The sequence below is a fragment of the Eubalaena glacialis genome, chromosome 15 (genome assembly GCF_028564815.1).
Source record: "Eubalaena glacialis isolate mEubGla1 chromosome 15, mEubGla1.1.hap2.+ XY, whole genome shotgun sequence".
Taxonomy (NCBI): domain Eukaryota; kingdom Metazoa; phylum Chordata; class Mammalia; order Artiodactyla; family Balaenidae; genus Eubalaena; species Eubalaena glacialis.
Genome location: NC_083730.1, coordinates 10,398,171 through 10,424,482, shown reverse-complemented (window position 1 = coordinate 10,424,482; position 26,312 = coordinate 10,398,171).

Genomic DNA, 26,312 nt, shown 5'->3' with positions numbered 1-26,312 from the left:
CTCTGCGGATTTTGGTATCCAGGGTGGCTCTGGAACCAATCTCTCTTGGATCCTCAGGGATGACTGTACACCTAACCTACCGACCATCATAGCTTAGCCTAGCCTACCTTAAATGTGCTCAGGACACCTTACTTACTTAACTTACTACATGAGCCTACAGTTGGGCAAAACTAACACAAAACCTATTTTATAATGAAGTGTTGAATATCTCATGTAGTTTACTGAGTATTGTACTGAAAGTGAAAAACAGAATGGTTGTCTGGGTACAGAATGGCTGTCAGTGTATCAGTTGTTTACCTTTGTGGTCACGTGACAGACTGGGAGCAGTGCTCACTGAGAGGATTAGAGCCGAGGAAAGGAGCAAAATTCAAAATTCAAAATTCAAAGTATGGTCACTACTGAATGCGTATCACTTTCATACAATCATAAAGTCAAAAAACTATAAATCAAACCATCATAAGTCGGGACTATATATTTTGTCCCTTAGTACTAGTGACTACTTTAAAAGTTTACCTAACATTTTTATTTAACTTTTCTCTAAAATGCAATCCACATTATCATGGTTCTCAGAATCAAATACTACAGTCCAGGATAAAAAGTTATGTAGCACTAAGACACAGATAAGGTTCTCACCACTAGACCTAGGCTTAGAGATACTGTGTCACACAGTTACACAAACAGTGCCTTCTGGATTGTGCAGTATGCAGCATTCACAGCCAGCAGCAGCTCTACCAGTACCTCAGAACCCAGGGAAGTTGCTTCTATGATCAATGGGAAAAAAGAGTATTTTTCCTTTGTTGTTTTTTATTTTTGAATTCTTTCTTTCTAGTGTGTGACAAAACAAGGCAAACCAATGATACGAATATTTCATAGCAAATAGAGTCTGACTCTCACAAATATACCACAATCTCAGTTCTGGATAAAGCAGTCTAACATTTTAGCAACATTTTACTGAATTATTAATGAACCTGCATGATATATACTAGGATCAAAAATGCTATATACAATCAACATTTAATGGCTAAAAGTAATAAGGACTCTGTCATACATATATGGCAAAGGGCACACCAATATAATATTTTCAAATAAAACAATTTCAGCTTTGGTTATAATCTAGAAATGCATAAGTTATATAATTCATAGAACTAATTTATACTCCTTAAAATATAGAAAAATAAAGGGGGAATTTTAAAACAAGATTGTAATTAGATTGTCATAGTCTCATGAAATTTCTTCTGGCTTTTAAAAAAAGTTTAAAAATTGAAAGATTTGACAGTTTTACTTAGTACATTTTTGAGAGGTTTTTAATTCTATCTTATAACTTGATATGTTTACGTGATTCCTCTCCTTGAATTTTGTTTCTCCTTTCAGCATAACAATAATGCCCTCAGTCACAGAATCATATGCAGACTAACACGTTATATGCCCATCTTATAATGGACAGCTTTCCGCTACAGTTTTTCCTTTATGTAAATATCATAGAGCTGAAAACAAATACATAGAAGGAAGATATGTCATGATGACTATTTTAGGACATGGTTTTTGGGCCACGAAGACATAAACAATTGTTGATCTATCTGAAATGAAAATGCATAATTTTGGATAAAATCATACATTCATGTTCCTTGAGAAGTACATCTTTCTCTGCAGCAAACAAAATAAATGCCTCGGGCTTTGTTAAAAAAAGTACTATGTGAATATTATATTTCCATGCTTAAGTTTTAAATATAAAATAGAGATAACATCTACTCAAATAAATTACATCCCCATCTTTACACCAAATCTTCTTGAGATTCACATTTTCTGTACTCCGTTATATTCTTCGTAATGGGCAAGCACATGCCCGTACCTTCAGAAGGCGTTTAGATTGGATTCAAGCGTAATATTTTTTTCAGTTTTACTGAGATATAATTAACATATAACATTGTGTAAGTTTAAGGTGTACAAGATCATGATTTTATATATGTATATGTTGCAAAATTATTATCAGGCATATTATTAAAAGTAACTAAAATACATATGGATGAGAAGTTTCTGAATCCTTAGAGAAATATTCCTTTCTTAAACTTTATTGAAATCAAGAAGAATATGTTGTTAATGTGATGCTCAAAATCAGTTTTTGGTTTTGGTTTTTAACCTGAAGAGGTGTCTTTTCCACTTTTCCTTCTAATTTTTCAGCACAGTTACTGAGGGACCCAATAATGGAATGTTAATGTAGCAATCCCTAAAATCTGTCATAATGCATTATGGCACACATGGAGCTGTTTTATGGCTAGGTTATTTGTTAAACATATACAGGGTTCAGGAACTTGGAGGAACTAAACACCTTTACTTTTCTATTCTCCTCCTATGAACTTATTTTGGGGAAGATTATCTGTGGTAGCCTTTCTAAATTAACTTAGTGCAATGTTAACAAACAATTTACCAAATGTGTCTAAAATTTTCAAATGTAAATCCACTTGCAAATTTCCTCTGATAAATATAATTAAAAATGCAGTTCTTGAACATTATAGCCATATGATATAGTCCAGTCAGCTGTCCTTTTACTATATAAATATATATATAATATTTATATATATACCTGTATATACATATATATCCAATTATTTTCTATGCATTGCCTTCTCTGGAAAAAAAGTACATGAATTATATATCAATTTATATTTATCCGTTACATGTATGTATATGAGTAAGTATACATATTATCTTCATTTTATAAGACCTGACTAAACTATAAATCTGACTCTAGGTTTTCTAGAAATCCAGGCAAAGAAAAGCATCTTATTTTAAAGTTAAAGTTTATAGCATCTAGAGAAGTGTAGCTCAGTGTATGTCATCAGATCACCTGAATTGTTATCAAATGGGGTACTTATACATGATACAGATTCCTGTACCTCACACAACTAGTGTATCAACAACTCTGGGATGGGGCTGAGCATGTATTGACAAGCTTCTCAGGACATTCCTGTGTACCCTGGAGTTTAATAACAACTAATGATGAGGATAAATGCACTGCCCCTTCTTCAGGTAATAGACGTGTGTATGTGTGCACACACACCTTGAAAATACTCTGTATGATACCATAATGATGGATACATGTCTTTATACATTTGTCCAAACCCACAGAATGTACCACACCAACAGTGAACTGTATGGTCTTTGGGTGATTATGCTGTGTCAATCTAGGCTCATCAGTTGTAGCAAAGGTACCACTCTAGCGGGAGATGTTTATAGTAGGAGGCTATACAAGTGTCCTGATGGGTGTATGTTCAGTTATGATACACCAGCAACTCATAGTCTCTTGCACAAAATATGTAATAAATACCTGAAAGAAGAAGAGGGATCATATGATCTTTAAAAATATTTAAAGTAATCAAATTAATTTTTTTAAATGTATGTACTATGTAAGAACTTTTGTAGGTTTCCTCTGCAGAGCTCTGCAGAAAGGAACCTATACCCTCTGGCTGGGACAATAAATGAACCCAGATTCCACTCACAGCATCAGACAAGAGGCACCTGCATCTGACCAATATGGGATAGTCACTTACTAGTTTATCCTAAAGCCTAATGGTGACAGGTGGCTGAAATAATTGTTGTGTCTCTCTCTAAGCCAGTAGTAACTTGACTTTCATTCCTCAAGAGATACATATCTTGGACAACTCACTGCCAGAGAAACATTACAATCAAAATATATGACCAAACTGTTCCTCCTTTGAGATTCCTACATCCCAGTATATGGAGACCTAGGTTGGAGAATTACCAAGGAGAGACATAAAACTAAAGTGACTACTATGATTTTATTATTGCTGTTTGTTTTTTGCCAGAACTAATACATTGTATGAGGAGTTACCAATAAAGAACAACAATTTAGGGCATCATGAAAAACCTCCCAAAATGAAACCCAAAATCCTGAAACCAAATACCTATTGGTTAGAGGTTGATTTAACATTAACTTTTACCATTTAACTAAATATTATTTATACTAAGTTGTTTAGCAGAGCATTGCTTTATTGTATATAAGAGCAGACATATCCTAACTCCTCGAAAAATGTAAAAGGGTATTAGTTAAATAAAGATTGAGGTTGTAACTTTACCTTTACATTAGTTTCATTATTTTGGCCAAATCTGGGCAACTTTACAGATGTCTTAGTCTAAGAAAGCCCAGGCAAAGGTATTTACACTTCAGAAGGGCTGGACACCAAGCTTTTATTTAAAAGTGGTTCTTGTAATGAGCTCTGAACAGTGTCTCTTGCACAAAGTTGGTGCTCAGTAAATATATGTTAGATGTATGGGAGAGTCAATGTTTGATGAGTGATTAGAGATTTTTTAAAAAACCCTTTCAATTAAAAAGTCAAGCTTTGACTTCTGCACTGTTCCTTATCCTCATTCACGAGGAAGAACATTGGATGAAAGTAATGACTTATACTGACTATTCATTATGAACATCTCATTTACAGAACTGTGCTGATAGTTCCCATCTTGTGATTATGTTGTGTGGAGGTAAAATTGTCCCCTGAATTAATGACAAATGCATCAGGGCCTTTATCCAGTACACTGTTTGAAATGCTTAAACTCATGGAATGTTTGCTTAATCAATTTTCCTTTTCCATACACTATGCTCTTCGCATGAGGCAAACCCATCTAATAATTTTCAATTGAACAAAACCATAACTCATGACCCAATAAATTATTAAGGAATCCTGCCTTGCATCTGATTCATCATTCATCTTACCACAATGGCAGAAACCTACTGAATTCTTGCCTTGATAAATAGTTCCATTCAAATGTAGGAATAAAGTCATTTGGATTTGTGTGTGTGTATTTTTTTCTTTACAAAATTATAAGTAAAACTAAATTTTTCACTAAGACTTTATAGCAATAATGTTCTTGCTCTAAAAACTTTATAATCAAGTTATCATTTATAATTTGCTTCTTAACCCTTGACAGTCCTCCAGAAATAACCATTATATTCTACCTGAGGTTAGATGGAAAAATGAGTTACAGAGTGTAGGATATCAAAATACTGCTTCTCATTCCTTCATTATCTTATTACTTTTGTCCTAATATTCTAAAATAGTCTCTAAAAGTCCAAAATAACATTGTTTAAATGGGTATGTTATATAATAAGAGTGGAGTAAAGTGGGGAAGGCATTGCAATGTTTAAAAAACTTCAAAACAAATAGATCATTGAAGTCATGTCAGTAGCAAGCAATAAGCTGTGTGTGTAACCCGCCACATGACATCCAGTCATGTAAACATATATTGATGCACATTTTTAAAGCATGGAAATGATATTCAATATCTGAATTGCTGGATGCTAGATCTGTGATTAAAATCCTTCCTAGTAACCAGTTGAAAAACAAACATGATTTTCCATCTGCTTATATTAACCGTTAGTTATCACATTAAAAAGTGCCATTTTAATAATAAAAATGGAACATGTGAAAACATCAGAAAATATCACCTGCCTCCTCAGTTAGCTGTGTTTTACCACTGGCATGAAGACAGAATGAACAACTCAACAAACCTCAAAGTAGTGTCATTTTAAGAATGCATTTTTCTTTTTAAAATTGAAAATTGCTGATATAACAGTTCTAACAACAATTTTGGAGAAGAAAGAAAAAAAGCATTGACAGCTCTATGATTATTCTTCAATATTTCATTTCATTTTTAGATATTTCCCTCTATTCCATGTTGATCACAAAAACTAAAGTGCCATTTTATTTCTTATGAAAGTGTGTAATGGTTTTACTTCGAAAATTAAAATTGTTGTTTTGAATTGTTACGTTCTCCATTTTAGGTTTCCTGTTATGTTTCTTAAGGGCTGTCAAGAGCAGATTCCTATGTTTCTTCTTGGTTGAAAAGAAGATTCATAAGGAATTTAAAAACTACAATTTGAATTAATTGTTCTATCATTTTTTCCTTTATTCCTAATGGTACAGTTGAGCCAGATGTCTTTTTGTGGGTCCGAGGAGCAAAAAGAAAACAGGAGCAATAATTATATGTTGATGCCTGAGAGTTTCCTGAATCCAGTTACTCTATCAAAGGCAACTTGCACCTGCAGTTACATGAAGGCAAGAATAACAAGATGCAGCAGGGATGCTGGACTGCCTAGAAAACTTCAGAGACTTGACCTTCTAGCCTTGCCTCCTACCTTTTTAAAATTTGACTCCCCTGTTTCATAAATAAATGCTTGAGTAAGACCTACAGAATAAAATAAGAAATAGAAATAAAACACCCAAAGAAAATAAAATTTACCCAGTGCCCTATCAATCTCTAGATTTCCTACCAAAGCAAATGACAGAACCTAGGATAATTTTTCAGGATTCTCATAACCGTGATATGTCCATGAAATATTTAAAAGGTCACCATCCATTTGGCTAAGGTAGCCAGATAATCCATAATCTTTGCTGTAAATAACAGCTGAAGAGACTGATTCTGAGAGAGTGGGGAATTCCTCAAGCAATATTCAAACCCCAAAAGAATTATTTCTGTTCCGACGCCATCAACTTCTATAAACTCTGTCTCATCACTCCAAAAACAAAAAATATGGTCTAGTATAATTTGTATAACAACTTTTGTAGAATTTGTTAGTGGAGTTCATTTAAACTGGAAAAATGTTTCACCCCAGGGCCTTCATGTCATACTAGCCCTTACAGTAGGAAATAGGGAGGTAATTATTTCAAATAATAGATTCCCTAAGTTTTAATGATCATATCTGGAGAAAATGTAGATATAAAGATAGAGAACTCTGAATAAATATAACAACTGAATCAAGGAAGTAATCAGTTTTTTGTGTGTGTCTTGTTATAGGAAAATGTAATTGAAAAATCATGTACTGTAGACATGAATCAGCAGATTGTAAAGCTAATAATATAAGAACTGATGCAGACGCTTATCCCTTTTCTAATTCCTGGGGGTTAAACATTGCCCCAGTGAGAATGTCTTGGTGTGTGAGTGCATGGGGTGTGTGTGTGTGGGGGGGATTGTTTAGCATGTGCTGAAGGTAATTCTTGAAGCCATCATTATTCATTCTATAGTCTCCATTAAATTTTTCTCAACAAAACTTTCATTGTATCAAAAAAGTCCTGATTTCAAAGATTGCTATAAACTAGTGTTAACAGATACCCAAACTGGAAGACTAAAGCAACTATTTAGGCAAAAGCATCGAGCACACATTGCATAAGAAATAAAAGCTTTTTAAAATTAAGCCCAAATTTGCCCATTTGTTATTTAGAAGTGACCTTGCCTTCATTAACAGGTGTCTGAGCATAGACATATTAAGCTAATATTTTTAGAATTCATTGGAGATATTCTTCTCATCAGTAAAAGAAAAAAAAAAAAAAAACTGATTTGGCCACAGGTTCCATGATGATTATGAGGAGTTATGGCAATGAAAACAGATTGACTGCATTTGTCAATAACATAACACATAGTTCTTATCAATGAAACATGAAAAAGAAAATGTATTGTTTCATATAGATAAATAATTAGGTAAACATCATGAACATTCTCAGCTTATCTAAGGAAATAAACCCACTAGTACAGGTCAAATCTTCAGTGTATCTTCCTGGTCATCAAAGTTAAAGTGCATATATTAGTCATCTATTGATTCATTAGAAAACACTCCAAACTCAGTGGCATAGAATAACATTACATTTATTTTCACTCATACATATGTGAGATATACCCATTGTACCTCAGCCAACATATGTGCTGTGGTTGGCTGAGGTACAATGGGTATATCTACTTCAGATAGTTGCAGAACTAGCTGGATTGATTCCCACTGCATGTTGGATAAAACATAACTCTTGTCGGCTAAAAAAAAGAGCACAACATGAGAGTCGTGAGTTAAGATTTATTTGGGGCAAGATGAGAACTATAGCCTGGGAGACAGCATTTTATATGGCTCTGAGGAACTGCTCCAAAGATGTAGGGGTGAAGGTCAGTGTTATATATGATGTTAGTGAAGGGGGGACATGCACTCAAGCACACATTTTGGCAGAGGCTTGCTGCCAGTCACGAGGAGCAGATGTCACCATTAATGATTTTAGTGCTTTTATAGATATGAGGAAATGCAAGAGTTGGGCTCATAAAAATCTTCTTCTGTAATTATCTATCTAAAGACCTGTTCTTCCAGTTTGTCCCAGAGCACAGAGTGCCTCGTTCCTGGTCTCCACCCTGAACTCCTTGCATTGGGTGTTGAAGGTCAGCAGCTGCAGCTGGCCATGAGTTAATCCTTATAGAGTCTGATGGCAGGTGCCCATTTGTAGTTGGCACTCCCATATTTTAAATTGTGGAATCCAAGCTAAGAGGGCAGAAACTACCTGAAGAAAGCTTTTCTTCGTGATAGAAGAAGTGCAAGAAGTCAAATGGAAGCACACAATCCCTTTTAAGGTGAGCTGGGGAAATGGCATACTGCCACTGCCCCGTTAGACCAGCCAGTATCTGGGAGAAGCTTTTCTCCTCCTGAGGGCAGAAGAACAAAAGAGTAGCAGAAGTATGCACTGGCAGTGTTAAAAATTATCACAAATTCTTCCCCTCCCATCAAAATATGTAACCTACGTCTCCACTCTTTGAGTCTAGGTTGGCGATGGAATGACTTGCATGCAATGACTTTCAAAGGCCAGTTAGAACTTTTCCAACTGCGATCACACAGAGGCTTGACAAGTGTTTGGACATGAGAGCTCACTCAGTTGCTGCTCTGTCAAACCCTAAGACAAACACATTAATAAGTCCAGACTAGACTTTTAGATACTGAGAGACCACGTGGAACAGATAACGAGCTGTCCCAGGTAAACCAAAGTCTGCCGAACACCAGACAGCAGCTTCCAGCTCACTCTCTCACCTTGGAGGCCTGAGCAAACCCAGCAGAGAGCAACAAGCAGATAAGCCAGAGCAGTCACATGTTGTTTTACATAAATAAATTGTGATATAACATTGCTGTTGTAACTAAATTTTGAGATTTTTTTTACAAAGAGAAAACCTACATGGAACAGAAATTGTTATCTAGAAATGGGTGTTGTCTTTGTAAATCCTGAAGCATATGGCATTGGCTTTGGAGCTGGGTGATAGTCAGAAAGTGAAAAATCGCCAAACACGCTGTTGAAGAAGGCTGGAGAAATGGTGCAGAAATTATTACTGAAGGGTGGAAAAAATTGACAACTTATTTATGTCATCATGAGACAATTGGCAGAACTGTACCCTGCAATAACTTGGCAGATAGAAAATCTACCTCATAAACATGAAGTTTTCCAAAGAGATCTCCAGACAGAATATTGAAAGTGTCAGCTGGATGTTCCTAACTACATATGATAAAGAACTTTAGGAGAGAGGGAAGAAACTGTTACGATTGCAAGAAAATTTTAAAACGGTTACAGAAGAGGCATAAATTATTGGGCTGGAAAATAAACTCTCACTCACCTCTAGTCTCCGAGTCAGTAAAAGATTCTTGAAGTAAAAGAAGGACTAACAGCATAGTTAATATCAAAGATATGGCTATCTGTATTAATATCTTCAAAAGATTTAATACAATACCTAATACACCCTCTCAGCTACAATAAGAGGCATTACACAAAGTTGAAACATGCAAAGTAGAGAGAGGTCTCAAAAAGAACTGTAGTTTTTTTGTTTTCTTTTTTGCCATAAATGGATTATAAACTTAAAGATAATATCCTCACAAAAGTTTTTAAAGGAAACGTGGTGGCTTTGACCAAAAGGAATTGAAATTGATCCAATCTCAAAAGGCCCTCGGGATTGCCAACTTTCTACAAGCAGGAAGTTTGTTGAGAAAGCTATTAAACTACAAATGTTGGCAATTTCTTAAGGAAAAAGTGGGATGTCTCAGGAGGCAGAGTAAAGATCCCACATGGTGGAGTCAAAAGACATGTAGAACAATGAACTAGGGATGGATTCCCACAGGTTAGAACTAGGTGAAGTGACATACACTGCTGCTTCAGCAGGTGGGCCTGGCACCAGGTGCCCACTGGAATTTCATGTTTTTTGTGGACCAGTGACTCCATGTACATCTCATTCTTCATGTCTTAAAACATGAGGGTTTATTACAGTTATCCACCAGCTGTCTCACCATGATATTTACAAGTGTGAAAAGATCATTTGTTTCTTAGTTTATAGGACTGGAGATTAAGAGGTACCACACTTGAAAAACTGCACTGGGAGCATCTCCTTTCCATCTGAACTTCATATATATAATGGGTGTAATGTAAATCATAATCTGGGATTTTGATATCATAATTGGATGATAATTTTGGAAGTCTTTGGATGAAAGTGATATTTTACACATGAGGAATGCAACAAAGACTAGGGTAGATTTCAAAATTAATTTTAAATTCTACTCCTTTCATCAAAAGTGGATCTATTATTTAACTCTTAAATCTAGGTTGACCATGTGTGTTTTCTTGGCTAGTAGAACATTACCATTTCATAAAAGATATATACAAATATTTCATTCTAAATTTGAATATAGTATATTACCCTAACAAGTAGCTAAATGTTTTGCCGTATAAAGCTCTTTGTGGAATATTCATGTTTGCCTAGTGGTAAATAAATTAACATTCTGTACAAAAAAAAAAGAGACAATTTTCACTGTTTTATTTACTCTGAAATCTTTTGCAGTTGTGGAGCATAGTGTAGGTAAAAGCTAAATAATAGTTTTATTGATGCAAAAGAGAGTATTTCAATTACAATACAGTAATATGACTGTAAATTTTCTTAGCCTGTTAAGTTAGACATCAAACCAAAAATATGCTAATAATATAAGGTTTAAATATATAAAATTACACATAATTGTAAAACACTGATGATAATAGTAAAATACATGATTTAATAAACTTTAGTAGCTTTAGTCATGATATTCAAAAATGGAAACACAAAGACAAATATTTTTCTCTTTTAATTACCATTCTATATTACTTTGCAATTGAAATAATTAGTGTTAGAAATCAAGCCAAGTTTTTTCTTTCCTTCACCTAAAAAATATATATGTATATATAAAAAACACAAGTACTTATACATATTGTATATACGATATATATTATTTCTTCACAGTAAATATATATACATATATAATATTTAGTTATATAGTGTGTAATGTAATGACCCACAAATATAATTTTGTGCTTTAAAATAATTTGAAAAGAAAATATACATAAGCTTTTTTGCATGATAAAATGTCATCTATTTAAATTCAAATATACTATAATATACATTGCAGTATAAATTAATATGTATTGATCTGCTGCAAGAAGATAGTTATGGATTTAATAAACACTTATTAAGCAACTGCTATGTATAGGGCATTTCATTATAAATGTTACACATACAAAAAGAACTAAAGGATAATTCTTTTGATTGAAAGATTAAGTGTTCATCTATCTGGAACATTTAAGCATATTGATTAATGACAGCAAACTCCTTTCAACATACAGAAAACAACTTAGTTCTTGTCTGCTCAATCCAAGAATTTGGTTTGAATAATGAGCCCATAAGCCTTTCAGATAATCCTAGGAAGGAGCTAAATATTAACTTTCAAAAGCAACCAAAAATAAGCCTTTCAAAAATAAACTTAGGTGTATACCTCTTCCTAACTCTAACATCTACACATTACAAAACCCTTAACTCAGACAGGTGTTTAAGAAAAGTTTGTTGATTGATATTTGTTGAATAACTTCAGCTTGGATTTACCTCACTGTGATGATGGCCTTTCTGATATCCCTAGAAATCAGTGGTGAATTGGATGCTTGTTCTCAAATTTTCATACCTTCACTCTTTTGGAATTATCCATCTGTGCTCTTTGACATTTGGCTTTGTATTTCCTCCCACAATAGATAGAATGTTATCTCTCATCCCTTTGATGTTGGGCTGCCTGATGACTGTGTTTTGCCCAGACAATAAGGGCAGAACTATATCCGTTCTCAGCATAGGTCTTAGGAGACAGCACATGTTTTTGCTCACTGTCTGGCATCCTGTAGATGAGTGGGGGCCTGTGGTCCCAGATCACAAAGAATTATGGAGTAGACCTGAACCTAACCAGCCATGGCTCATAAAGCCTAGCCACTCCATTTGCCCCCATGAAGATCAATCAGTCAATCAATACAATATTTGTTATTAAAAGACAATGAGATTTATTGTTGCTTTCTGTATAGCGTTATTTCAGAAAAAGGCGAAAGTCTTCTTGGATGTTGTAAATCCTATTGAGTTATAAGTAGAAATAGAGTTAGGATTTTTAAAAAAGAAGTGCCAAAACTATCTTTTCCTTCCCTCCCTTCCTCCCTCCCTTCCTTCCTTCCTTCCTCCCGTTTTTATTAAAATTTAAAAGAATAGGTAGCAAATAGAATATATAGTATGTCTAGGATGTGTTTTTATGAAATTCAAATTTCCAAACTGAGCATCACTGATCATTAAAGTAATCAAAGTTAAAAAGTAGCTTATGTAACTATTCAAATTTATACTTACACCCTTTGCATGTATAGCAAATAGTAAATGATTTTTTGCTCATCTTCCTAAAATTGCTAGATATTTCTTTTTTTTTGATTACAAAGAAAAAGCAAAGTAATGTTTCTTTATTGTTCTCATATTTAATATTGATCTATGATGTTTCAGTAACAGCTTTCCCTGTCCCAGGGAGCTCACTATTGTTCGAGCATTAGGATTGATGTCAACAAACCTTCCCTACTATTATAATAATTTCCTTTATGTATCATCAGAAACATAGAAAGTTAACACTTACACATGAATCGAGTAGATTAATGACATCACAGGCTTATCAGTGTGTCATATGTTTACAAATATAGAACCTTCTGACATTAGTCAGTCATTGATCGTCATTCGCTACATTCTCCTTACAGTTAAGTTCAAAGAAATTTGATGAAATTTTAATACTGCAAAACCTCTGTAAACATTTTCCTACAGCAATCAAGGTGCATAAATTGTAGTAAATCAAATTTCCCTGCACTAGGTAAGAATTTAAATGCTGGTTTTATGAAGGACCATTTTTTTCCAATATATCATTGTTTTAATTAATTTTTATTGGAGTATAGTTGCTTTACAATGTTGTGTTAGTTTCTACTGTACAGCAAAGTGAACCAGTTATACCTATACATATATCCACTCTTTTTTTAGATTCTTTTCCCATATAGGCCATTACAGTGTATTGAGTAGAGTTCCCTGTGCGCTACAGTAGGTTCTCATTAGTTATCTATTTTATACATAGTATCAGTAGTGTATATATGTCAATCCCAATCTCCCAATTCCTCCCACCCCACCCTTTCCCCCTTGGTATCTATACATTTGTTCTCTATGTCTGTCTCTACTTCTGCTTTGCAAATAAAATCCTCTATACCATTTTTCTAGATCCTACATATATGCATTAATATACAATATTTGTTTTTCTCTTTCTGACTTACTTCACTCTGTATGACAGTCTCTAGGTCCATCCACATCTCTGCAAATGCTAGATACTTCTTATTCTCCTGTTGAAAATAGACGGGATTGATACATTTCACACCGTAAGAAACTTGATGCCCAGGCTGAAGTTCAGCACAATGGCATCATAAAAGCATAACTTTTATATCTTAGAACATTCTTTACATCCAACAAGAAAAACCAGGGAAGAAATTCTTCCTAGATTTTGTACATAGATATTTCTTAATAGACTTTATATTTACTGTATCAGCAGACTTACTGATAACAAAAAAATTCAAATGTGAATCGGGAAGTAAAGGGAAGAAATGAAATGTAGACATTTCTGGACTCCAGAGAGATTAAATCCTTCCTGTATTAATTGTATTTCTTCTCCTTCTCCTTCTGTTTCTTTATACCTAAAGCCATGACATCAATACATGGGAAGTAAAAATTGAAGCAACTACACTTTTACTTGTGGGTGCAACACTAAAAAACTTTAATGTACATTCATGTGGGAGGAGGACAGTCTGTCAACTTTGAGAGATGCACCACCGTGGGACAGCTACTGTGCATCTGGAGGCCACTTGGGGCCTGGGACTAAGAGAGAAATGGACAGTTTGCTTCCTTTGTTGCTTTCACTTACTCTTCTTTACCTATTTTGCTTAAGGCCAGTTTTCATTACCTGTAACAGAAAGATAGGGTACAGATAGAAAGTGTGGGTCTTGTTACTGAGACAAATGACTGTTCCAAGTCATATTTTTCTACCAAGAAAAAATAAGACCAGCCAAGATGCTCTCATAAATAAAAAGCATATATTTAAACATTAATATCATATTTCTCCAGTCATTTATTCAATAACTAATTAAATGTTGATTATTATATGACTCATATACTGTGCCCATTTTTCTCTGTATCAGCATACAATTTAAAATGCTGATTTAAAATTTCACAGGAAATAGAGATGGACTTTTTCGATGGCCTCAAGTTATCACCATAAAAATCTGTCACTAACACAAAGGCATGTTAACAATAATACCAGGAATCAAGGTACCCAGGAAATGGTTAACATTCAGGGGGAAAAAATTAAGAGCTAGAAATTAAAAATAAATGTGGAAATTCTGTAACTATGGGTTTATTTAAGGTTTTATAGATTTCAAAAACAACTCCATCCCCCAAAGAATTAGGAAGATCCAAATATGTATTTTGCTGGATTTGGTCTTCCAGTTTTGCATGCTAAAACCAAACATTTTGTCTATGATTATTGGAAACTGCCCAAAATTTCTGGAATATTTAATGTCAATCCTCAAATATGTTTCCCCAAAACACATTCAACTCTGTTTTAATCAGCACTTACTCCTCATGTTGCTTTTATATTCCATATGAAATATTAAGTTTCCCCATATGACCAAATTAATGTAGAGGAACCAGGGTTAAGAAAATGTAAAGAATAAAAAATTCATGGCATAGCAAATACATGTAATTCCAATTTAAATAAATAAACATAGTTTATGCTTTGGTGGCTTCATTTTACTTTCTTTTAGTGCATATGCATTTATGTTTTTCTTTCATCTGTGTCCTCAAATTATATTGTATTTTAATCCACTTTCATTCTATCTGAAATAAAATATCCAAATTCCCTCTATTATGATACGAGTAGTTGATAGGGTATATTTTAACTAGCTGGGGACAGGCTAGTTACAGGTGCTGAAAAGAGTCCAAACAGAGTATTGTCGATATTGTCAACTGAAATAGCAGAGGACACCAAAAACAAAGGTTCACACAAAGTCAGAAAGCATGCAAGTATGCTGAGTCTTCCCAAGGAAGGTGGGTAAACCACATTGTCGGTAGATTTAAAAAGAGCATGGAAATTAGAAGTCCTATGCCAAGGAAATGAGGACAAGAAGATGTGAATCAGAAGCAAAGGGTGGAGGGAATGATGTGGAAAAAAAAAAAATCACTAATTTGGTTTTAGTTTGTTTTCATGAAATGACAAAGACTTGGTGGATTGTCTGGACTTAAAGAACTGACTGGTGTTCATCTGGTCCTCTCAAACATAGACTTTATATTATTCATCTCTGTATTCCTCACTGTATCTGAGCAAAATGCTTTCCAAATAAAAGGTGCACAGTGACTGTTGTTGAATGGATGAATACGTGGATCATAAGACAGAGCTCTCTGAACCAGGTAACTGTGAGTGGCCTTCTGTTTGTCCCGGAATAAATCCTAATGCTCTTGCTGTTTTGGCAAGTTTTCACATAAATGCCCAAGGAGTTCTAGGTGCTACAGACTGCTTCCTGACTCTTGCCGTGTGCAGGTTTTCAGAGCTCAAGCTGTCCTATGAATCCCTCCCTTTCTCTGCAGACTTCCTTCCCCAGTATCAAATCGCCTCGGTGATGTCCAATGGGGCTTATTACTTTCACTTTTTTATTTTCCCTTGGACATATATTTTTTTTCCAGCCTCTGAAACAAAGAAACATGAGATCCTGAAAATGAATGGTCACATTAACCCTTTCTTTAGTATCAGCTGAAAGGCAAAAATGTCACTTTATCTCATGCCTGGACAATGTTTTTCTGTATTTGTTTTCTTAGAATCTTTCACTTGCAGCCAATGCATTGTTAAAGTAATTATTCAGAGCAAATGCCTATTTCTGCAAATGAATATATAAGTAATTAGTTAAAATGGATTAAGTGACAAATATAATATTTATCATATTACTTTCTAACTGAATTTTTTTCTTAATAGGTATTAAAATTATGTTAAGAAAATAATACTGAATACAAAGCACTTCAGAATAAATCGTCTTTAACTTCTGTTATACCAAGTTTCCTTTTGTTTATTATGTTAGTGTTTAAAACTGAATGAAATAAAATCACCAGCCATTTGTTTGAAGTACTGTGTGAGCAGTATTTTGACTGTATTTAAATCGCCATCACATATAGTTATAAACATCTTATCGTGTACATCGTCTCTGTTGATGTGTTCACCCACACTTCATTACTTTTTCATGTATCATTTTATGGGTTTTTTATAAGGATATAGCCAACGTTTGGGGAAAATGAAGAAATGTGCATGCTCTTCTCTCTTAAAAACCATCTTCAAATTTGAAATAAATCTTTATTATTTATTATACATTAATTAGCCTTTTCAAGAGTTGAATTTCACAGACTTTCTACCACAGTTGGTTTGAATTTCACGAAGACTTTCTACCACAGTTGGTTGCTTCTACTTTATATGCAATGCTCAGTTTGCTAGGACACATAATGTGAATGATGAGTCATAGATGTGTAAATATATAATATTTATACATTTTAAATCTTTCTTTAAAACAAGAGAGATGATGATTTTCAAACTATATTAGTCTCATTTATCTCCATGATGCCATTAATGTTGTAAAATGTTGCAGCGACATTACTAACTTCTGAAGGCCTGCATCAGCCTTTAGCTACTCAGCCGCATTATTAGATTGTCAACATAATTCAGACATCTCATATAGAAGGAGCCAACCCGCTGGCTCCAATGCTTTGTAAATGTATTTGCTTGATGAAGTAGCTCTGAACATATTGAGGCCTTTACTATTTCTATGCATATCACACTTGAAGAATTATCTCTATTGCTGCTTCAAAAATGCACTTAGATTTACACCTTTGTTTTTCTGTCTTGTACACTTCAATATATCTCAATTCTCAGTCACCAAGGAGCAGAGGATAAAAGAAAATACAACTTGTAAAATTAGCTTAAAAAATCAGTGTTATACTGATCAGCATTACAAAATGACATTTTCATTTACTTTTCCAATTAAGAGATTAAATAAAGCCTCCAAATGTAAAGATAAAATAACATATTTAAGAAATCCGCCCAAATATTTATGGGGTGGAGTGGATGCTTTGGTTTTGCAATTAATGGGTATAGCCCTGTCAGGTGAGTTTTACATATCAAAATAGAAAAAAAAAAGCAAAAATAATAGTTCCCTTTTAAACTAAATTCAAACATGGAGCACATATGCAAAAATCTAGAACTGAATTTAACATCAGAGTGGAAAAACAGTGGAGATTTCTTTGAAGAGACAGGACACTTGAAATCACAGTGGATGAACAGAGGATACATGAAGTTGAAAGACACAAAATAGAGAACATTCTGTTGGTACTCAGAATTTACTTCATCACTCCCTGTCTGCAGATGCAATACTAATTTGAATTGACTTAGCACTCCCAAGTTAAGCTTTATTTATTTTGGATTATTTTGTTTTTTTAATACCTCAAAGATAATCACAACGTGTATATTTAGAAGATCTAAGTTGGATAAAGAATCGAACTCTATCACCAACTAAAACAACCTTCCAGGCAACCCAGTGAGAGGAAATAATGTGGCATAGTACACATAGTGTAGTACACATGGCGGTGATTCTGGAATCCCCTTTTCTTTCCCTATATCTGCTCAGCTTATCAATCATTTAATCACAACAGACTCTATCTCTTATGCTGGGAGCTTAGTTACAGAATCATTCAATGCAATCTGGGAGTTTAGCTACAGAATCATTCAGTGCTATCTGCAAATACTTACTGAATCCTTGTTATGAGCTAGATACCATGCTAGGCACGCAAGAATCAAAGATGTGAAGCTGAGAACACGCAGCCTCAGAAAAGAGACAAGCTCCTAAAGAGGACAAGTATGCAAGCCGACAAAGCAACACGCTGTGAGAAGTAAAACAACAAAGTACGAACCAAGTGGCCACAGATTTGGGTTGCAGTCATTTCATCTGCTTGGAGGCACTATGGATTAACTACAAGCAGAAATATATTCATTGTTTTTTTTCCAGCTTTATTGAGGATATAACTGATGTATAACACTTTGTAAGTCTAAGGTATACAACGTGATGATTTGATACATGTATATATTGTGAAATGACTATCACAATAAGATTAGTTAACACGTGCATAGTTACATAATCACTTAATTAATAATTTTTTTTGTGGTGAGAACATTTAAGATTCATCTCTTAGCAACTTTCAAGTATATAATACAGTATTGTTTACTATTATCACCATGCTGAATATTAGATCCCAAGAATTTATTCATTTTATAACTGGAAGTTTATACCCTTTGACTGACATTTCCTCATTTCCCCGACCCTAGCCCCTGGTAACCACCAAGCTACTCTATGTTTCTCTGGGTTTGGGGTTTTTTTAGATTCCACTAAGTGAGATTGGTATTTGTCTTTCTCTGTCTGACTTATTTCACTTAGCATAATGCCCTCAAAGTCTAGCCGCATTATCGAAAATGGCAGAATTTCCTTCTTTTTTTATGGCTAAGTATATATTTATTTTTCATTGTTTATGTATATATATATAAACATCTTCATATATATATATATATATATATATATATATAAAACATCTTCTTTATATTTTCATTTGTTAATGAACACTTACATTGTCTTCATATCTTGGCTACTGTAAAAAATGCTGCAATGAACATGGGAGTGTAGATATCTCTTTGAGATAGTGATTTCATCCCCATTGTATATATACCCAAAAGTGGTTTGCTGGATCATATGGTAGTTATAGTCTTAATTTTTTGAGGAACCTCCATACTATTTCCATACTGGCTGCATCAATTTATATTCCCACCAATAGTGTGCAAGAGTTTCTCTTACTCCACAGGCCTTTCCAATACTTGTCTCTTTGACTTTTTGTTGCTAGCCACTCTAACAGGTATGAGAAGATATCTCATTGTGGTTTTGATTTGCGTTTCCCTGATGATTAGTGATGTTGAGCTTCTTTTAATGTACTAATTGGCTATTTCCCTGTCTTCTTTGGGAAAATGTCTATTTCACGTCCTTTGTCCATTTTTAAATTGGATCGTTTGTAGGTTATTTTGTTTTGCTTTGTTTTGCTTTGTTTTAGCTATTGAGTTGTATGAGTTTCTTACATATTTTGGCGATTAACTTCCAAACTGTTATATGGTTTGCAAATGTTTTCTCCCATTCTGTAGGTGCCTTTTAGTTCTGTTGATTATTTCTTTTGCTCTGCAGAAGTTTTTAGTTTGATGATGTAGTTCCACTTTTTTTTTTTTTCTTTGCTTTTGTGCTTGTACTTTTGGTGTCGTATCCAAAAAATCATTGCCAAGGCCAACGTCAAGGAGTTTTTACCTATATTTTCCTGCAGGAATTTTACATTTCTACACGTTACATTTAAGTCCTTTAATCCATTTCAATTTTTGTGAGTGGTGTAAGATAGGGGTCCAATTTTGTTCTTTTTGTGTGAATATCCAGTTTTCCCAGCATAATTTATTGAAAAACTTTCTTTTACCCATTGAGTATTTTTGGCTTCCTTGTCAAATATTAGTTGACCATGGGTTTACTTCCAGATTCTTGATTTTATTCCATTGTTCTTTGTGTCTATTTTTAGGCCAGTACTATACTGTTTTGATTATTATAGTTTTGTAATATAGTTTGAAATCAGAAAGTGCAATGCCTTTAGATTTGTTCTTCTTGCTTTGGCTATTTGGGGTCTTTTGTGGATCTATACAAATTTTAAGTTTCTTCTATTTCTATGAAAAAATATCATAAAAATTTTGATAGGAATTACATTGACCCTATAGATAGTTTTGAGTACTTTGGACATTTTAACAATATTAATCCTTCTGATCCACAGACACAGGATATCTTTCAATTTATTTGTGTCTTCTTCAGTTTATTTCATTTACATGTTATAGTTTTCAGTATACAAATCTTTCATATTCTTGGTTAAACTTATTCCTAAATATTTTATTGTTTTTTTAATTCTATTGTAAATGTATTCTTTATTTTGCTTTCAGATATGTTGTTGTTAGTTTATAGAAATGCAATTGATTTTTGTATGTTGATTTTTTTTTACGCTGAAACTTTCCTGACTTCATTGATTAGTTCTACCAGTTTTTTTTTTGGGGGGGGGGTGCAATTTAGGGTTTTCTATATATTAGATAGTGTAATCCGCAAATAGAGACCATTTTACTTTTTTCATTCCTTCTGAATTTTTTTCCCTAGCCTAATAGCTGTGGTCAGGACTTCAAGTACTATGTTGAGTAAAAGTGGAGAGGAAGCAAACTTGTCTTGTTGCTGACTTTAGAGAAAAAGCTTTTAGCTTTTCAACATCGAGTGTGATGTTAGCTGTGGGTTTGTTATATATGGCATTTATTATGTTAAGGTGTGTTCCTTCTATCTCTAATTTTTTGAGAGCTTTTATTATGCAACATGGTTTTAGAAAGATAAATCTGAGCTGAGTTGCTGGGTTGGGGAGAAGGGTATTCCAGACATAGAGATGTAACAGTCATGTTTAGAATATTGTTTTATAATGATAAAGATGAAAGAGTCCTAAGAAATCATTTTTTTAAGGTCTGTTATTTTACAGATGAGAAAATCAAGGCCCATTCAAATCTATTGACTTGTCCAAGTCAGTTAGCTAGTTATTGGTAGAAGCAACTTTAGAAGATATACTCTAATCACCAGACAATTCTCTGTGTGATGTCCTATACCCTGTTGTCCTTTACCCTTTTTTTTAATCATTTGGCCTTATGCTACTATACATTTCCAGTCTTGTCTCTTTCCTCAGAATTCTCTTGCTTTTTATGCTTTTGCTATTGTTTCATATTCTGTTATTTTCCTGACTTTACCTCTTCTTTCTCCATCTTCTTGGATCTTGCTTGATACTCCAAGGATATTGAAGGCTAGCACTTTGTCAGTGGTTTCTATATGGACCTTATCATATTTTAGTTAAAATACATTTTGCACTTCCAAAACAGGATACACAATAAACATATAGAAGTAGGTAAAAAAAATTAAGAAAATAACTCATAGCCTCACCATCCAAAGATTATCACTGTTAACACATCTGTGTAGATCCTTCCAAATATTTTCCTGTTCTACATTTTTATCCTATGTATTTGAGTTAGTAATTTTGACCTTTCCATTTCTATACATTTAATTTTTAATACTCATTCCATATTCAAATTCCCCATTGTCCCTAAAATTTTCTTCATGGCTGGTTTGTTCCAGTCTAGATCAACTGACAACCTCTCATTTCAATGGAGTCTTATTGTTACAGCTCCTTTAATCTAGAACAGTTTTATTATTTTTTCCTATCTCTGACTTATGGAAAAGATCAGGCTGTTTATTCCCCAGATTATTCCAACTCCTCAACATTTCTAACTACTTTTTTGAGGTATTATCTTCCTCCTCAATATTCAATATTTTCTGTAAAATAGAAATTAATTCTTAAAATGTAGATTCAGGTTTTTGGCTAAAATACATCTTAATGGTTATTTACTTTGTAGTGCTTCACATCCCATAATACTAATCATCCTGTATGTCCAACCATACTGTTGCTAGGATTCATTAATAATTTAGGCATTGATATTAGTTACTTTTCCTCTTCTAAGGAGCAAGTAATACACATAGTATTTTTTTGGCATCGTACAAATATCTTATTCCCATCAACCATTCCCTTAACAGTCTTGAAAGCAGTTATTGACACCTGAAATAATATCTCTCTCTCTCACTATCTATCTATCTATCTATCTATCTACCTATCTATCTAATATAGGGTTATAAAATTATGATTTTCAAAATAGTTCATTCCCTTATTGACTGATGCCCTTTGGTTATCCTGACATAGAGTTTCTACTGAGAATGTTGGATCAATGTTTAATTTTCTCTGTTTAATTACCTTATTTTCAAGGAAGAAGCAGGTTTAATAACTATCTCTAATGATAACATATGGGTGTTATCCAGCTTTCCCTATTGTGAGCAAAATGAGGAGTTAATGGATTTTTAATAATTCAATTAATATTTATCCAATAAAATAATTATTATTTTAGCAAACATTAATAGTGGAATTATCTTCAAGCAGATGTCTATATCCTGTTTATATAGCTCCCTAAATTACTATGTTTCCTTTTCTTCCACCACAATATATTATAATATCCCAAGTTCATCTTGTGTCCTTCTTGCTTTACTCCTGGAATCAGCTGTTTTTCAAGGAATCCTGATTCTGTTTAATGTAAATTGGCATTAGAAATCTCTACTTGATCTACGTGATGTTAGGGTTACTCATTTTACTGAGACAAATTGCTTCCAAGAAATTTGAATTGACAGAGCTAAAAAAAAAATAGTACACATACATGCATATATGTATTTAAACATTTTAACTATAAATAAACATATAATATAAACATTAAAATACATGTATTTACTTTATATGTATATATTTATATATTACATATTACATGTATTATAAAATTACATTTCATGAACTAAAAGCTTATATATGCATATATCTTAAGTCCATGAATTTGTATTGACAGTTCTAATTTAATTTTAATATTTTAGTTCTTTTGTTATGCTTTATAATTGTACATATTTTCTCCGAATCCAAAAATCTTGATTTGTAACACAGTTAACATAGTAATTACTTAATCTGGCAATATATAACAGTAGTTTCAAAAAAAAATATCAACTTTGTTACTAAAAATAACACATAGTGTGAAATTTTAAACGTCCTTGTACTTTGTTTTTCGTTCATGCATCACATAAAGTACAATCTTACAGTACAGTCAACACCTTTCCCTTCAATTACTTGACATAAGTTATTTCTTCCTGTGTTAATACTATGAAATTGATCCAAGATTAGGTTGATTTGTTTCAGTTTGTATTCATTTATAGAACTTTTTGTACTTATTTTTTGTAATTAGGAGTGTATGTATTTGATCAAAGACAAAGATTATGTGGAAATTTGTCTTACCTTCCCCCTTAAACTTGTGACCATATAACCTCTCACCTACTAATGGTAACTAATGGTATTGGTTTCTTGGTTATACAGTAGGGTCATTGCGTTTTCCATGTGAGTATAAAAAATACATACTCATGTGGATTTAAATATGTATTCTGACTACATCTACCACCTCCTTTTTCTTTCCTTCTTTTTAAAAGTGCAAATGTTCATGTATTAAGTACATTGTTCTGAATTCTGCTTATCAAAATAAACAGGAACCCTCTACTGTTTTGTTTTTTTGTTTAACATCTTTATTGGAGTATAATTGCTTTACAATGGTGTGTTAGTTTCTGCTTTATAACAAAGTGAATCAGTTATACATATACATATATCCAAATATCTCTTCCCTCTTGTGTCTCCCTCCCTCCCACCCTCCCTATCCCACCTCTCTAGGTGGTCACAAAGCACTGAGCTTATCTCCCTGTGCTATGTGGCTGCTTCCCACTAGCTATCTATTTTACATTTGGTAGTGTATATATGTCCATGACACTTTCTCACTGTGTCCCAGCTTACCCTTCCCCCTCCCCATATCCTCAAGTCCATTCTCTAGTAGGTCTGCGTCTATATTCCTGTCTTGCCCCTAGGTTTTTCATGACCTTTTTTTTTTTTTTTTTTTAGATTCCATATATATGTGTTAGCATACTGTATTTGTTTTTCTCTTTCTGACTTACTTCACTCTGTGTGACAGACTCTAGGTCCATCCACCTCACTACAAATAACTCCATTTCATTTCTTTTTATGGCTGAGTAATATTGCATTGTATATATGTGCCACATCTTCTTTATCCATTCATCTGTTGATGGACACTTAGGTTGCTTCCATGCCCTGGCTATTGTAAATAGAGCTGCAATGAACATTGTGGTACATGGCTCTTTTTGAATTATGGTTTTCTCGGGGTATATGCCCAGTAGTGGGATTGCTGGGTCATACGGTAGTTCTATTTTTACTATTTTAAGGAACCTCCATACTGTTCTCCATAGTGGCTGTATCAATTTACATTCCCACCAACAGTGCAAGAGGGTTCCCTTTTCTCCACACCCTCTCCAACATTTATTGTATGTAGATTTTTTGATAATGGCCATTCTGACCGGTGTGAGGTGATATCTCATTGTAGTTTTGATTTGCATTTCTCTAATGATTAATGATGTTGAGCATTCTTTCATGTGTCTGTTGGCAATCTGTATATCTTCTTTGGAGAAATGTCTATTTAGGTCTTCTGCCCATTTTTGGATTGGGTTGTTTGTTTTTTTGATATTGCGCTGCATGAGCTGTTTGTAAATTTTGGAGATTAATCCTTTGTCAGTTGCTTCATTTGCAAATATTTTCTCCCATTCTGAGGGTTGTCTTTTCATCTTGTTTATGGTTTCCTTTGCTGTGCAAAAGCTTTTAAGTTTCATTAGGTCCCATTTGTTTATTTTTGTTTTTATTTCCATTTCTCTAAGAAGTGGGTCAAAAAGGATCTTGCTGTGATTTCTGTCATAGAGTGTTCTGTCTGTGTTTTCCTCTAAGAGTTTGTCAGAATCTGGCCTTACATTTAGGTCTTTAATCCATTTTGAATTTATTTTTGTGTTTGGTGTTAGGGAGTGTTCTAATTTCATTCTTTTACATGTAGCTGTCCAGTTTTCCCAGCACCACTTATTGAAGAGGCTGTCTTTTCTCCACTATATATTCTTGCCTCCTTTATCGAAGATAAGGTAACCATATGTGTGTGTGTTTATCTCTGGGCTTTCTATCCTGTTTCCTTGATCTATATTTCTGTTTTTGTGCCAGTACCATACTGTCTTGATTACTGTAGCTTTGTAGTATAGTCTGAAGTCAGGGAGCCTGATTCCTCCAGCTCCATTTTTCTTTCTCAAGATTGCTTTGGCTATTTGGGTTCTTTTGTGTTTCCATACAAATTGTGAAATATTTTGTTCTAGTTCTGTGAAAAATGCCAGTGGTAGTTTGATAGGGATTGCATTGAATCTGTAGATTGCTTTGGGTAGTACAGTCATTTTCACAATGCTGATTCTTCCAATCCAAGAACATGATATATCTCTCCATCTATTTGTATCGTCTTTAATTTCTTTCATCAGTGTCTTATAATTTTCTGCATACAGGTCTTTTGTCTCCTTAGGTAGGTTTACTCCTAGATATTTTATTCTTTTTGTTGCAGTGGTAAATGGGAGTGTTTTCTTAATTTCACTTTCAGATTTTCATCATTAGTGTATAGGAATGCAAGAGATTTCTGTGCATTAATTTTGTATCCTGCTACTTTACCAAATTCATTGATTAGCTCTAGTAGTTTTCTGGTAGCATCTTTAGGATTCTCTATGTATAGTATCATGTTCTCTGCAAACAGTGACATCTTTACTTCTTTTCCAGTTTGGATTCCTTTTATTTCTTTTTCTTCTCTGATTGCTGTGGCTAAAACTTCCAAAACTATGTTGAATAATAGTGGTGAGAGTGGGCAACCTTGTCTTGTTCCTGATCTTAGTGGAAATGATTTCAGTTTTTCACCATTGAGGATGATGTTGGCTGTGGGTTTGTCATACATGGCCTTTATCATGTTTAGGTAAGTTACCTCTATGCCTACTTTCTGGATGGTTTTTATCATAAATGGGTGTTGAATTTTGTTGAAAGCTTTCTCTGCAACTATTGAGATGATCATATGTTTTTTCTCATCCAATTTGTTAATATGGTATATCACATTGATTGATTTATCAAGTCCAGGAAGCACAGAGAGTCCCATACAGGATAAATCCAAGGAGAAACACGCCACGACACATATTAATCAAACTATCAAAAATTAAATACAAAGAGAAAATATTAAAAGCAGCAAGGGAAAAACAGCAAATAACATACAAGGGAATCCCCATAAGGTTAATAGCTGATATTTCAGCAGAAACTCTGCAAGCCAGAAGGGAGTGGCAGGACATATTTAAAGTGATGAAGGAGAAAAACCTACAACCAAGATTACTCTACCCAGCAAGTATATCATTCAGATTTGATGGAGAAATTAAAACCTTTACAGACAAGCAAAAGCTAAGAGAATTCAGCACCACCAAACCAGCTTTACAACAAATGCTAAAGGAACTTCTCTA